Source organism: Leptonychotes weddellii, chromosome 3 (genome assembly GCF_054177405.1).
Source record: "Leptonychotes weddellii isolate Sample4059 chromosome 3, ASM5417740v2, whole genome shotgun sequence".
Lineage (NCBI taxonomy): Eukaryota > Metazoa > Chordata > Mammalia > Carnivora > Phocidae > Leptonychotes > Leptonychotes weddellii.
The window spans coordinates 131,946,696-131,959,469 of NC_138371.1; positions in this window are offsets into that span (position 1 = coordinate 131,946,696).

Consider the following 12,774-nt stretch of genomic DNA (forward strand, 5'->3'; position numbering starts at 1 on the left):
GGTTCATGGTGAGAACCCTCTTCCTGGCTTACAGATAACTTCCTTCTTGCTATGTCTTCACAAAGGAAAGAGAGAAAGCTAGGGAGCTCTGGTCTCTCCTTATAAGGATATTAATCCCATCATGGGTAATCCTACCCTCATGACCTCATCTAAAATTAATCTCCCCAAAGACACAACTCCAAATATCATCCATTAAGAGTTAGAGCTTAATGTCTGCCTTCAGCTAGGGTCATGATCCGGGGGTCCTGGGATTGAGCCCCACAGCAGGCTACCTGCTCAGTGGGGAGTCTGCTTCACCCAATCCCTCTGCCCCTCACCCCCATAGTGCTCACTCTCTCTCTCCCTCAAATAAATAAATAAAATCTTAACAAAAAAAAGACTTAGGGCTGCAAATCATATGAATTTGGGAAGGAGGGGCATGAACATTCAGTCATCTATTAGCACTACCACGCCCTGTGATTAATGTCAATACAAACTATCATAAACTAATTTAAGCAGAACTGCTAATGGTCCAGACTCATCAAGAATGAAGTTTGAGTCACCCCACCAGTTAGAGTGCTTACTGAGGACAAAGAGAATATAGAATGGGTAGCAGAAGAAGGAAGTTATAAATAACACGTGCAACCATATGACTAGTTGCAGAAAGGAAGGCTGTAAATATTGAATATTTCTTCTTTATTTTATTATGACTATGTGTATGTATACATGTATATATAGCAAATATCTGTGTTTTCTTTCCTCTCATCACTTTATCATATAACATGTGTTAAATTTTCATCATATTGTTTAAATTATAGGACATCAAGGAGAAGAGTGAACATCACCCAAGCACTTTGTACCTGATTCTGGGGAAAGGGTTACTGCATTTGTAAGCAAGACAGTTGATCATTTTAGGAAGAAATATGGCCATGTTATCTTTACGTGAAGATTAAGTATGGCATAAGGAGGTATATATGTTTGGCAAGTTAACAAGAATAGGTTGTAATGATTAATTGTCAATTTATCTAAGCTACAGTGTCCTGTTGTTTGGTCCAATACCACTCTAGTTGTTGCTGTGAGGTATTTTTTAGATGTAACTAACATTTCTTTTTTATTTCCTTTTTTATTTAAATTCAGTTAATTAACATATAGTGTGTTATTAGTTTCAGAGGTAGAGTTCAGTGATTCATTAGTCTTATATAACACCTAGTGTTCATTACATCCTGTGCCCTCCTTAATGTCCATCACCCACTTACCCTATCCTCCACCCACCCCCAGCAACCCTCAGTTTGTTTCCTATGATTAAGAGTCTCTTATGGTTTGTCTCCCTCTCTGATTTCGTCTTGTTTTATTTTTCCCTTCTTTCCCCTATGTTCCTCTCTTTTGTTTCTTAAATTCCACATATGAATGAAATCATATGATAATTATCTTTCTCTGATTGACTTATTTCACTTAGCATAATGCCCTGTGGTTCCAACCAGTCACTGCAAATAGCAAGATTTCTTTCTTTCTTTTTTTTTTTTTTGATGGCTGAGTAATATTCCATAGTATATATATACCACCTCTTCTTTATCCATTCATCTGTCGATGGACATCTGGGCTCTTTCCATAGTTTGGCTATTGTGGACATTGCTGCTATAAACATTGGGGTGCATGTGACCCTTTGGATCACTACATTTTATCTTTGGAGTAAATACCTAGTAGTGCAATTACTGGGTCGTAGGGTAGCTCTATTTTTGACTTTTTGAGGAACCTCCATACTGTTTTCCAGAGTGGCTGCACCAGCTTGCATTCCCACCAACAGTGTAGGAGGGTTTCCCTTTCTCCGCATCCTCCCAACATCTGTCATTTCCTGACTTGTTCATTTTAGCCATTCCGACTGGTTTGAGGTGGTGTCTCATTGTGGTTTTGATTTGTATTTCCCTGATGCCAAGCGATGTCAAACATTTTTTCCTGTGTAGTTGTGACTAACATTTATATCAATAGACTTTGAGTATAGCAGATTATTCTCCATAATGTGGGTAGGCCTCATCCAATCAGTTGACTACCTTAAGAGAAAGGCTGAGGTTTCTGAAAAGAAAAAATTCTATGCCTAGACTGAGCATTTGAGAATACAGCATCAACTCTTATTGGAATCTCCAGCCCACTGACTTGCCTGGAGAATTTAAGCCCTCCTAATCACTTGAACCAATTCCTTGAAGTCAATCTCTCCCTCTCTCTCTACTTCTCCCTCTCTTTTTCCAGATAAATAGAACCTATAGAATGTGTATTTATATTCATTCATTCATTTCTCTTTCTCTGGAGAACTTTAACATAAAAGATAATATTTAAACAGTACATTTTATGTTATGCTTTATTTGATAACTGAATTTGATTGCTTGAAACCATATAGAATGGGCCATGTATTTTTTTCAGGTTACCAGTTTTTATGAAAATGTAGGTTCTTAGGAAACACTGAAATACCTGATTTAAATTCTATAAAGTTTACAAAGATAAGAAAAACTGGAACACAGATTAAAATATGATGTTTTCAAGGATCACAAAAGTTACCAACAGATTTGAAAGATTCAAAGCTGGTTTTTGGGGTTTTTTTGTTTTGTTTTGTTTTGTTTGCATCTGGCCCTAGGATAAGTAACACCTTCTTAAAAGCATTAAATTACCCATGGTTAGGCAAGCAATTTACACAATAGCCTTCTTAAGCACTTTGTTTGAGCTTTGTAGTAATAACAAAAGCCCTAAAGGCATCTCACAAAGCAGACATGATTTTTTAAAGCAAGAAGGATCTTCTGGACACTGTAGGAAATGGAAGCGTAAATTCAAAGAGGGGGTATTTTTAACTTCTTCATGAAAATGGAAAATAAAAAACAAGAGTTACCTGATTAAGAGAGAAGTAGATTAATGATTTATTACTTTAAACTTATTGAATAGGTATATTTTGAGGGGGAAATAAAAGCATCTTAAAGTAGTTTTTATTAGGTGTCACCTACACATATAGCGTGGTGTGGTTGATACGAGGGGTGTTTTCTTGAAAGTACTGTGTACTTAGTCTTTCTTTTCGTTTAGCGTCTATATAAGAATCTACAATTCTCTGAGATGAAACACTAGCCATTTTTCCTTCTTACCTCCATATTTGAGTCTTTGTGTTGGTTTTATAGATACAATTAATGGAGGATAGTTGGAAGGAGGCAGGCAGGCAGAGACCAGGGGCCCCGCCCTAAGAGGAAACCATCCTTAAAAAGATTTTACACCACCCTGGAAGGAGCCCTCCACCCTTTCTCATGTGATAGATAGATGAAAAAAATCCGATCGGATGACAGGCTCATGGAAGGTTAATCATGGAAGGCGGGATTAAAACAGCCCGCCAACAAGCCCATAAAAACCACTAGACTTAGAAACTCCAGCGGCAAACCTCCCGGGTCCTCTCCCTCCTCGGGAGCTTTGTACTATCACTTTGCTATCACTCAATAAACCTTGCTTCGCTGCCCACCACTCTGTCTAGTCTACCTCTTCATTCTTCCAAGTGGCATGACCAAGACGGCGGGCACTGACAGGAGAGAAAAATCCTGTAACACAGTGTCCAGGGTTCCTGACTGTATTTAGTGGGAGGACAAGGGAAAATTATATCTACTCTATATTGCCAGAAACAATAAATCCTACTATGCTATTTTAAATTTGTATAATTTATTTTATGTAGAGAGCAAAGAGACCATTTCACCCCTTCCTGTTTTCTCAGTGTTTCCTTGGGTACATGGTAAATCTAGATCCTTACTGTAACCTTTGGAAAATAGATAGATCTCTAGGGATTAAACACTGTGTCCTATTTTTACAGTGTAGAGCTCATCTCCAGTCATGGTTCTGATAACCTGTACATATGTAAACTCATACCTCCAGAGTTAACTCAGGGGTCTTTCTCCAGAGATGGACAGGAGACTAGCACATCTCCTGAGGAGATAAGTGAAATTAATGTTCTGTCTTCTACTTTGCTGCATAAATGATGTGACATTTTGTCCTGATTTCGAGGTCACTTTCATGCCTTCACTTTCTCACTCAACAGTGAGAGATCCTGAATTATAACATAAAAATAGCCCTTCTAGCTTTCTATTCCTGAGGAAATATTATCCAGATATCCACATGACAGCCCTCTCTAAACTCTAAATTTTTACTTTTAAGTATGTATGTCAATCCTTGCTCATCAGGATCACCATTAGTTTTAATGGGGGGAAATATGGAAATATTGCCTGCAGGGCTTTCTGTTCAGCGGCTGATATGTCTCTGTTATATTAGGAACAGGTATATATATGTTGAAAAATGTGGAGAAGGAAGTACAAAGATTAAAAAGTCTTCTTTCTCTGAAGGCTGGAACCTTGTTCCGTTCTCTACTATCTCCACCCTTTTGTTCTCTAGGCTCTTTATCTCTCTCTGCCTGAGGCTGAAAGGAGAGAATCAGGAAAGCCTAGAGAGTCAGAACCACTCAGTAGGGAATAATTGGAAAATAGCTCAAAATTGACAGTTTGAGAAAGTGTTAGAAATAGGGACTGCTGAACTGTATGTTTCTCTAACTTCTCAGGTTAGACTTTCTTTGCCTTTTCTGGTAGGTACTTCCACATTTCCACTGAAATTTCTCTCTTTTTCTATATGATGACAAATAAATACAGGTTGTTCTTACTTCTGGTTAGCCTTCTGCCTGTTCCTTTTTTCGGGATCCCTGTACAAATAGGTGGGGCTATTGAAAAAGGGACATGTTTTCTTAATTTCTCCTGATTCTCCCGTAAATCTATTGAGGAATGACCTACTGGGCAAATTAAAAGCTACCATAGTCAATACACAGAACACAAGCCTTGATTTGGTTACTATGTGCTTTCATAAGGAAAGGGGGATTAGGGGACAGTGACAGTCTCATTCGAATCTGGGATGCACTCTGAGCCAAAACATTATTTTGGGCCCTAGGGAATGATAATACAGGTTTAATCACAGATACTGAGCCAATAAAATAGCTTATCAAAAGGATACGCTACAACCTTATATAAATAATATTCTGTGTCAAGAGCTCAGAGGGAATCAAAGTGGTTATAAAAGAATTAAAAGTACAAGGGATACAAGATCTTAGAGAAGTAAATAAATGTGTAATTCATCTCAATAGGTCCTTTAATCCATGTAACTTCTGCTTTTTCAGTTATCCTTTGAACAGCTTATAACATCTGCTGATTCATTCACATCACATGAATAAAATACAGTCTTTAACACTTGTTCATTATCATAATTCTATCCTTTTTCTGAAAGTTATCTTTTAACAGTTTTAGAGGTCTTCCATTGGGATGCCCAATGGATTCACCTACCAGAACCTGGTAAACTTTGTCACCAGGGAAGTGTACCTTCTGGGTGTTATAAAACCAGGTGTGACTTGTTTTCATTTTCTTAGACCTGAACCCAAAGCAGCAATAGGATTTTACTGATACTCTGCTTTTCACATTTTTATTTTCTACCTCACTAATTTTGTTTTTTGTTTTGTTAAGATCCAATAAATTATTCTTCATTTAGAATCTGGTTATAATTTGTTACTTGATGATCTCTGTAAATTGATGGTTTATAGAGGTCTATTTTCTACTGGGTGAGAGATGACAGAATATTTTTGTGTGTGTGTGTGTTTTTTTTTTTTTTTTTTTTAAGTTTTCTGTCTGACTACTTGCCCTTTTGATTTCAAATCAATTAAGAATTACATGCCCATCAAGAAGTAGATATCTGGACTCTACTAACTCATTGGTGAGTTTTGTATTTCTGTGTCTATACTTGATTCATGGCTGAAATTTTAGAATTAAAGCAGTACGTTTTCTTTGTTTCTTTGTGTCCATAATTCGGGAATTTATTAGCCATTGTGTGTGTATACTATATTTTCTACCTCCTGATTGTATTTATAAATTAGATTATAAAACGTCTTAAAGAAGCTGTATTCAGATTGGCTTATTGATGTACATATGTGCTTATATAAACTGAATATTACTAAATCTCCCAGAAAATAACAAAATTGAACTTATAATACTATGGTGTTCTAGGACAGTATTAATATAAAAATAATTCATAAATATTGTAAGAATCTACATTCACATAATTTAGGTAAAATTTTGGCTACTGAGACTTGTTTAATAAAAACAGCTATGTCATCTCTGGTTATCAATGCAATTTATAGTACTAGCATACATTTGTATTCTAGGATATGTTCATTTTACTAATCAACAACTCCTATGTAATGTTTATATTTAATGTTTAAAATTATGAGAAAAACTATATTTGTGTTTAACCATATCAAAATGTTCTTCTGATGAACATTAACCCAACAGTAGTTGTATTTTTAAATATGCAAACTTAAAGATAATTTCCAAGAATTTTAGGTGACTTAAAATCATAGACTAATATTGAATCAAGTTAATGGTGCCCATTAATGCCTAGGTCATTTCTAAGTAAGATAGAATATTGAGACATTAATCACTAAACACAATTTTATATGCTTTTACTATATATTTTTATGATAAAGAGAAGCTATGCATTGGAGTCTATAAATAAAAGTTTATCTTTGTTACTCTGAGACATTATATTATAAAGTATATATGTATATGGCTGTACAAAATCTGAGATACATATCCGTGAGTTCTAGTAATCTGCAAAATGCTGGCATACGACAGCCAGTCCAAAACTACCCACCCTCTAGATTTTTTTTGAAATAGAATAATTTTTTTTAATAGACTTATTTGGGGTTAAAAATTATCATGTAGACTGGCTGGGTCCCACAGGACCAGCCAAGAAGGTTCTTGGCTTCATGAAGAATAGAAATCAAACATGAGCCAAGAGGTGGTGAGAGCAGAGTTTAGTGAAGGTATAGAGAGAGTGCCAGTATAGACAGAGTATCTGGAGACTCAGAAAGAAAAGGAGGCCTGGTTGGGGTCTGGGGTTTTCCTTGAGGATTGTGTCTTTTTGGGTATACAGGAATTGGTTAAAACAAAGATGGGTATTTAGGTGTCCTCTATCAGTCACTTACATCCTTGAACCAGTGGTATTGGTGAGTCATTGGTCTAGAAAATTTATAGGACCACCTCACCTGGTCACTCCTTACGTGTTACCTATTGTGCTGGATGACTCCAAAGAAATCATTAAATCTTTGACCTTTACAAGGAGGACATGCATTATCTGTACTATAAGACATGTATAAGTGGTGGTGCAGGGCCTGGTAAGAATAGAAGCAGCGCAAAAGCAGTTCTTCTTGGGATCCCTGTAGTTTTCCTGTCTCAGTTACAATCAATATACATGAATGAGACTCTGCTAGGAGTAATATTGACCTAAAGAAATAACTGTGTGAAAAGTATGCAAAATGTGTTTTAAGAGAAAAAAAGAGAGACCAGTTTTATAGTAAGGTAAAATGGACAGTTGTTCCAGAATGAGAAAGAGGAAAGTGAAAGAGAAAACCTGACTAGGTATTGAAAGTTGCAGAAACCTTGAAGAAAGAGAATTTTATTTGCCAACGGCAATGCTGGATAAGATTTAACAAGTTTATTTATAAGATTTTCCATAAAAAGCACTGATTCCTTTGATATCAAACATTATATTGATGCAAACATAGAATTTGTTTTTCTCCTTGTTAAATTGACATTTTTCTGGAAGTATTGATCTACTCTTAATAAGTTGTAAAATGTTTTCTTTACCTTCTGTATAATCTGTCTAGATATCAAAGATTCTGTTTTACCAGAAAAATGTCTTATGCTTTATGTTAATTTCATCTGCTCATTTGAGAACAGTCTTCTCATTTTTGAAAGACCTAGTTCTTTATAAACATGTTGTCTCCTCTATACTTTTGAAATTTTTTATTGTCACTTTAATTAAATAGATAACCAAGTATTGTTCCTAAATAACCTATGATCCTACTTAATCAAGTGTCAGATCTTCTCAGACAACTTTTTTGATTTTGCATTTCTAAAATTAAACTGTAAATTCATTTATTTTTTTAATATTTTATTTATTTATTTGCCAGAGAGAGAGAGAGCACATGCACAAGCAGGGGGAGTGGCAGGCAGAGGGAGAAGCAGGGAGCCCAACATGGGGCTTGATCCCAGGACCCTGGGATCATGACCCGAGCTGAAGGCAGAGGCTTAATGGACTGAGCCACCCACATGTCCCATAAAATTGAACTGTAAATTTAGAAGAAATTTAAGTAAAAATTTCAGGACATCTTTTATATCTAAATTTCTCTGTGGGGTTTCTTAGACGGCATCTGAAAAAAATCATGAAAATTTGTCCACTCACATTAGTAAAAGAGATAACTAGGTTTATTTGGTATATTACTATCAGGTTTATTTGATACGTTACTACTGATGAGTGTTGTGGAATAGTTATCAGTTCTCCAAGGATACTTAGCCTTCCCTAGGTGTTAAATTGTCAGAAGTGTAATGTTATTAATATAGTGCCGTCATATGCTGAATGGAAAATTCCTGGAGATTTTTTAATATCTTACTTTCTAGGATATGTATCTATTTAACAGACTCCTAGTGGTGCTTTGCCTGATGATGGGCAAACAACAATGTGGTGTTATTAATCATATTTTCAGCTATTTCTTCTAAAACATCAACTTGATTTCAACCTTAACCTTTAACTTGGATCTAATATCTTCTTCTAAGGCAGTAGTTTTCAACTGGAGATGGACTTCAGATGTACTTAGGGAGTTCTATTAAAATACAGATATACAATTATTCAAAACATATTAAAGTGATGTGTTATTTGTCAACAAAATTCTTCACTGTGAGAAATTTTTCCTGCTCAACTCTTACAGACTGAATGTTTGTGTCCACCCAAAATTCATATGTCAAAACCTTACTTCCTGTATTAGAAAGTAGAGCCTTTGGGATATAATTAGGATTAGATAAGGTCAGAAGAGTGGAAGCTTCATGAATGGGATTACTGCCCCTGTGATAGTTAGGAGAGCACTTGCTTTCTCTCCCGGCTCTCAGCCTTGTGAGGATGCAAGAACAAGTTGGCAGTCTGCAACCCAGAAGAAGGCTGTCACCAGAGCCTGACCATGCTGTCACCATCATCTTAGACTTCCAGTCTCTAGAACTGTAGAAATAAATTCCTGTTGTTTATAAACCATCAGTTTATGATATTTTGTTATAGCAGGTCAAACTAGGACATCAACTTTATCCAAAACCTGCTGGCAAAAGACTTTAACACTACAGAAGCTAAGAGTTTCTATTTACTATTTGGGATGACCAGAGAGTTTCCCCTACTCAAAGGCAGATTCCTAAAGAATGGTAAAGGCTCTTTTGACAGTCAAATTTCTTACTTAGGGAAGACAAGAGTATATTGAAGCGCAAAATAATTCCTTTTGTTTCCACTGTTACTCAGGAATTATACAAATATTTGCAGAATCTTAGGAACAGTCATATTCCATATCATCCTTATTCCTCAGAACAAGTAAAATAAATAAATAGAACTCTTAAAAACTCATTGACTAAAATTCAGAAATCTGCTGGGTTAAAATGTCCTTACCATTAGCCTTAAGGAAAAATAAGAAGGAGAAGGAAAAGGAGGAGGAGAAGAAAAGGAGGAGAAGGAGGAGGAGGTGGAAATTCCTTCAAGTAAGCATGGTGTGATTATTTTTTAATTTATGTTAGGTAAGGTTATAAAGTTGGGCTTTACACCATATCCCATGTTCAACTTAATCTAATCCCTTGTAATTATTTACACTATTTAAAAGGGATTTTTCTCCTCCCTTAAAAACTCTTGCGCCTAAAGTTATAAGGGCTAAAAATAATTCACTTAAAGAAGTCTGCCATTCAAACTGCCCAAGAGATTCTTACTACATAGTGTTTTGAAGCAATCATCCCACTGAGAGGGACCTATTCAGGAGCTGCTAATCACACATACTATCGAAACGAGAGAAAAACCCAACTGAACTTGTGTTACCCATGTGAAGGCAGCATCTCAAGAAGACCAAACTGTGACTCCCACAAATTGCTTGAAACTTAGGTTTTCTAGACCTTGAAATTCACTAAACTGAAAAGGAGATATTTTAACGGGCTTTCCCATTATGTTTATATTACTTAATTTTTTTCCTTTTATCTCTCAGTCATTTTCTGCTCCCCCCCCATTTCTATCAATTACCATTTTGTTCTCTGTATCTATGAGCTTGTTTTTTGTTTTTGTTTTGTTTCAGGTTCCATGTAGTAAGTGAGGTAATGTGGTATTTGTTTTCTCTGTCTTATTTCACTTAGCATAATACCGCCTTGGTCCATTTGTGTTGTTACAAATGGCAATATTCCAGTGTATATATTCATATACCACATTTTCTTTTTCTAGTCATCCATCAGTGGACACTTAGGTTGTTTTCAAGATATGAAAACATGTCTTGACTGTTGTAAATAATGCTACAGTGAACATGAGGTTATATATATATGTATGTGTATATATATCTATAGATATATATATGTCCTTTCATATTAGTGTTTTCATTTTCTTTGGATAAGTACTCAGAAGTGGAATTGTTGGTTCATATAGTGTTCTATTTTTAATGTTTTGAGGATTTCCCATAGTAGTTGCATCAATTTACAATAGTGCACAAGGGTTCCCTTTTCTCTACATCCTTTCCAACACTTGCTTATCTTTTTGATTATAGCCATTCTAACAGATATGTGGTGATATTTCACTGTGGTTTTGGTTTGCATTTCTCTGATGATTAGTGATGTTGAGCATCTTTTCAAGTACTTAATGTCATCTGTATGTCTTCTTTGGAAAACTGTTTATTAAGATATTCTGCCCATTTTTGAGACTACTTTGATGTTATAGTCTTTTTCCTGAATTTCTTATTGTTTTGTATTTTGCTATGAACTTGATAGATATTTCTATGGCTACATAATACACAGAGAAAATAAACATGACAATGGAAACCTTTAGAAAGTTATAATGTCACCATGAAAGAGTAATGGAAGAGGAATTAATTGTAAGTGTGAATGAAAATTATCTTCTCTGTTTATAAAGCACGAAGAGACCATTCTCCCCGCCTTTTCTTGTTTCCTTGGAGACATAGTGTATCTCAGTCCTCATTCTAACCATTGGAAAATAAATAAACCTCTCTAGAGATTAAGACCAGTCTCTCTCTCTCTCTTCCTACTTTAAAGTATAAATTATGAGAGATTTTTTTTCTAATTCATAGTCATTTTTTTTTACTACCTTACATGTATCTGACAGATTAATGTCTATCCAATAATAAATTGTGTCTGTTCTGTTTTCTGTATTGGTATGGGAGGATCTTCTTGTTGCCAGGATTATCTTATTTTCCAAATTAATCCAATATAATGTATTTGGAAATATGCTGTCTATATACTTGATAATGGTTATGAAAAAGTTATCTTACCTCTCTATGAAAATTTATACACACATAGATGTTTTTTCTTTAAAAAATTATGACATATACTAAACTTTCCAAATTACTCCTCATATAACCAAATAAATTCAGGTACTACTTTACTTATTTTCAATTAAATTACAAATACTATGACACTTCACTCATACATAATCCTACATACATACTTGAAATATAAGGCTATCCTTTTACATTACTTCAATACTATTGTCTTACCTTCCAGCATTATCCACAAATCTATGACACCATCTAATAATATGCCCATATGCAAGTTTTTTTTTTTAATTTTCTCAATAGTACTATTTAACATAATTATTTATATCTCTTCTTCCCTCAACCTAAATATTTTACTTTTATGTTTTATGATCTTTAATCTTCTCACTAGATGACATCTTTAGAATATTGTTACTTCTTCATCAAAATCCCTGTTCTATTGAGATGATATTGTATATTTACTTCAATGAAATTTTTTAATTTTATTTTAGCAATTGTAGTTGTTCTTTCTGTAAACAGTAACACAATTACTGCCAACAACACAGTATTATATTAAATTTAGAATAACTATATATTTAATTTTATCTTTAAATATAACAATATGTTCTAAGTATAGTCATAATTAAAAAAATTAAGTCAGGGCGCCTGGGTGGCTCAGATGGTTAAGTGTCTGCCTTCGGCTCAGGTCATGATCCCAGGGTCCTGGGATCGAGTCCCACGTTGGCCTCCCTGCTCCTTGGGAGCCTGCTTCTCCCTCTGCCTCTCTCTCTCTCTGTCTCTCATGAATAAATAAATAAAATCTTAAAAAAAAAAAAAATTAAGTCAGATTTATTGAAGTAAAATTTACATGTGGTTACTTAAAATTTTTAAGCATTTTACTTTCTCTGTCTTGACATTTATAATCTGAATTACTTTTCATTACACCAAGATACATGCAACCCAGACTAATCTACTCAGAAAGTCTATATGGTAGGTTTACTGTCTGTTTTTATGCACCTCATTAGATAATATTGTCATAAAAGAATGAGGTATGCTGTATGATGGATAGAAATGCCTTGAGTTATAGTCATTTTGTTTAATTATCTCTCATCATCATCTTCCTGATCAGAAAGTATAGTTACAAATACAAAGCTATTTTCTGGCTTCTTTTACCATTTATATGTTCTTTCCACATAAAACATTATAAGACTTATTTATTTGATGGGCGCCTGGGTGGCTCAGTTGGTTAAGCGACTGCCTTCGGCTCAGGTCATGATCCTGGAGTCCCTGGATCGAGTCCCGCATCGGGCTCCCTGCTCGGCAGGGAGTCTGCTTCTCCCTCTGGCCCTCCCCCCTCTCATGTGCTCTCTCTCATTCTCTCTCTCTCAAATAAATAAATAAAATCTTTAAAAAAAAAAAAA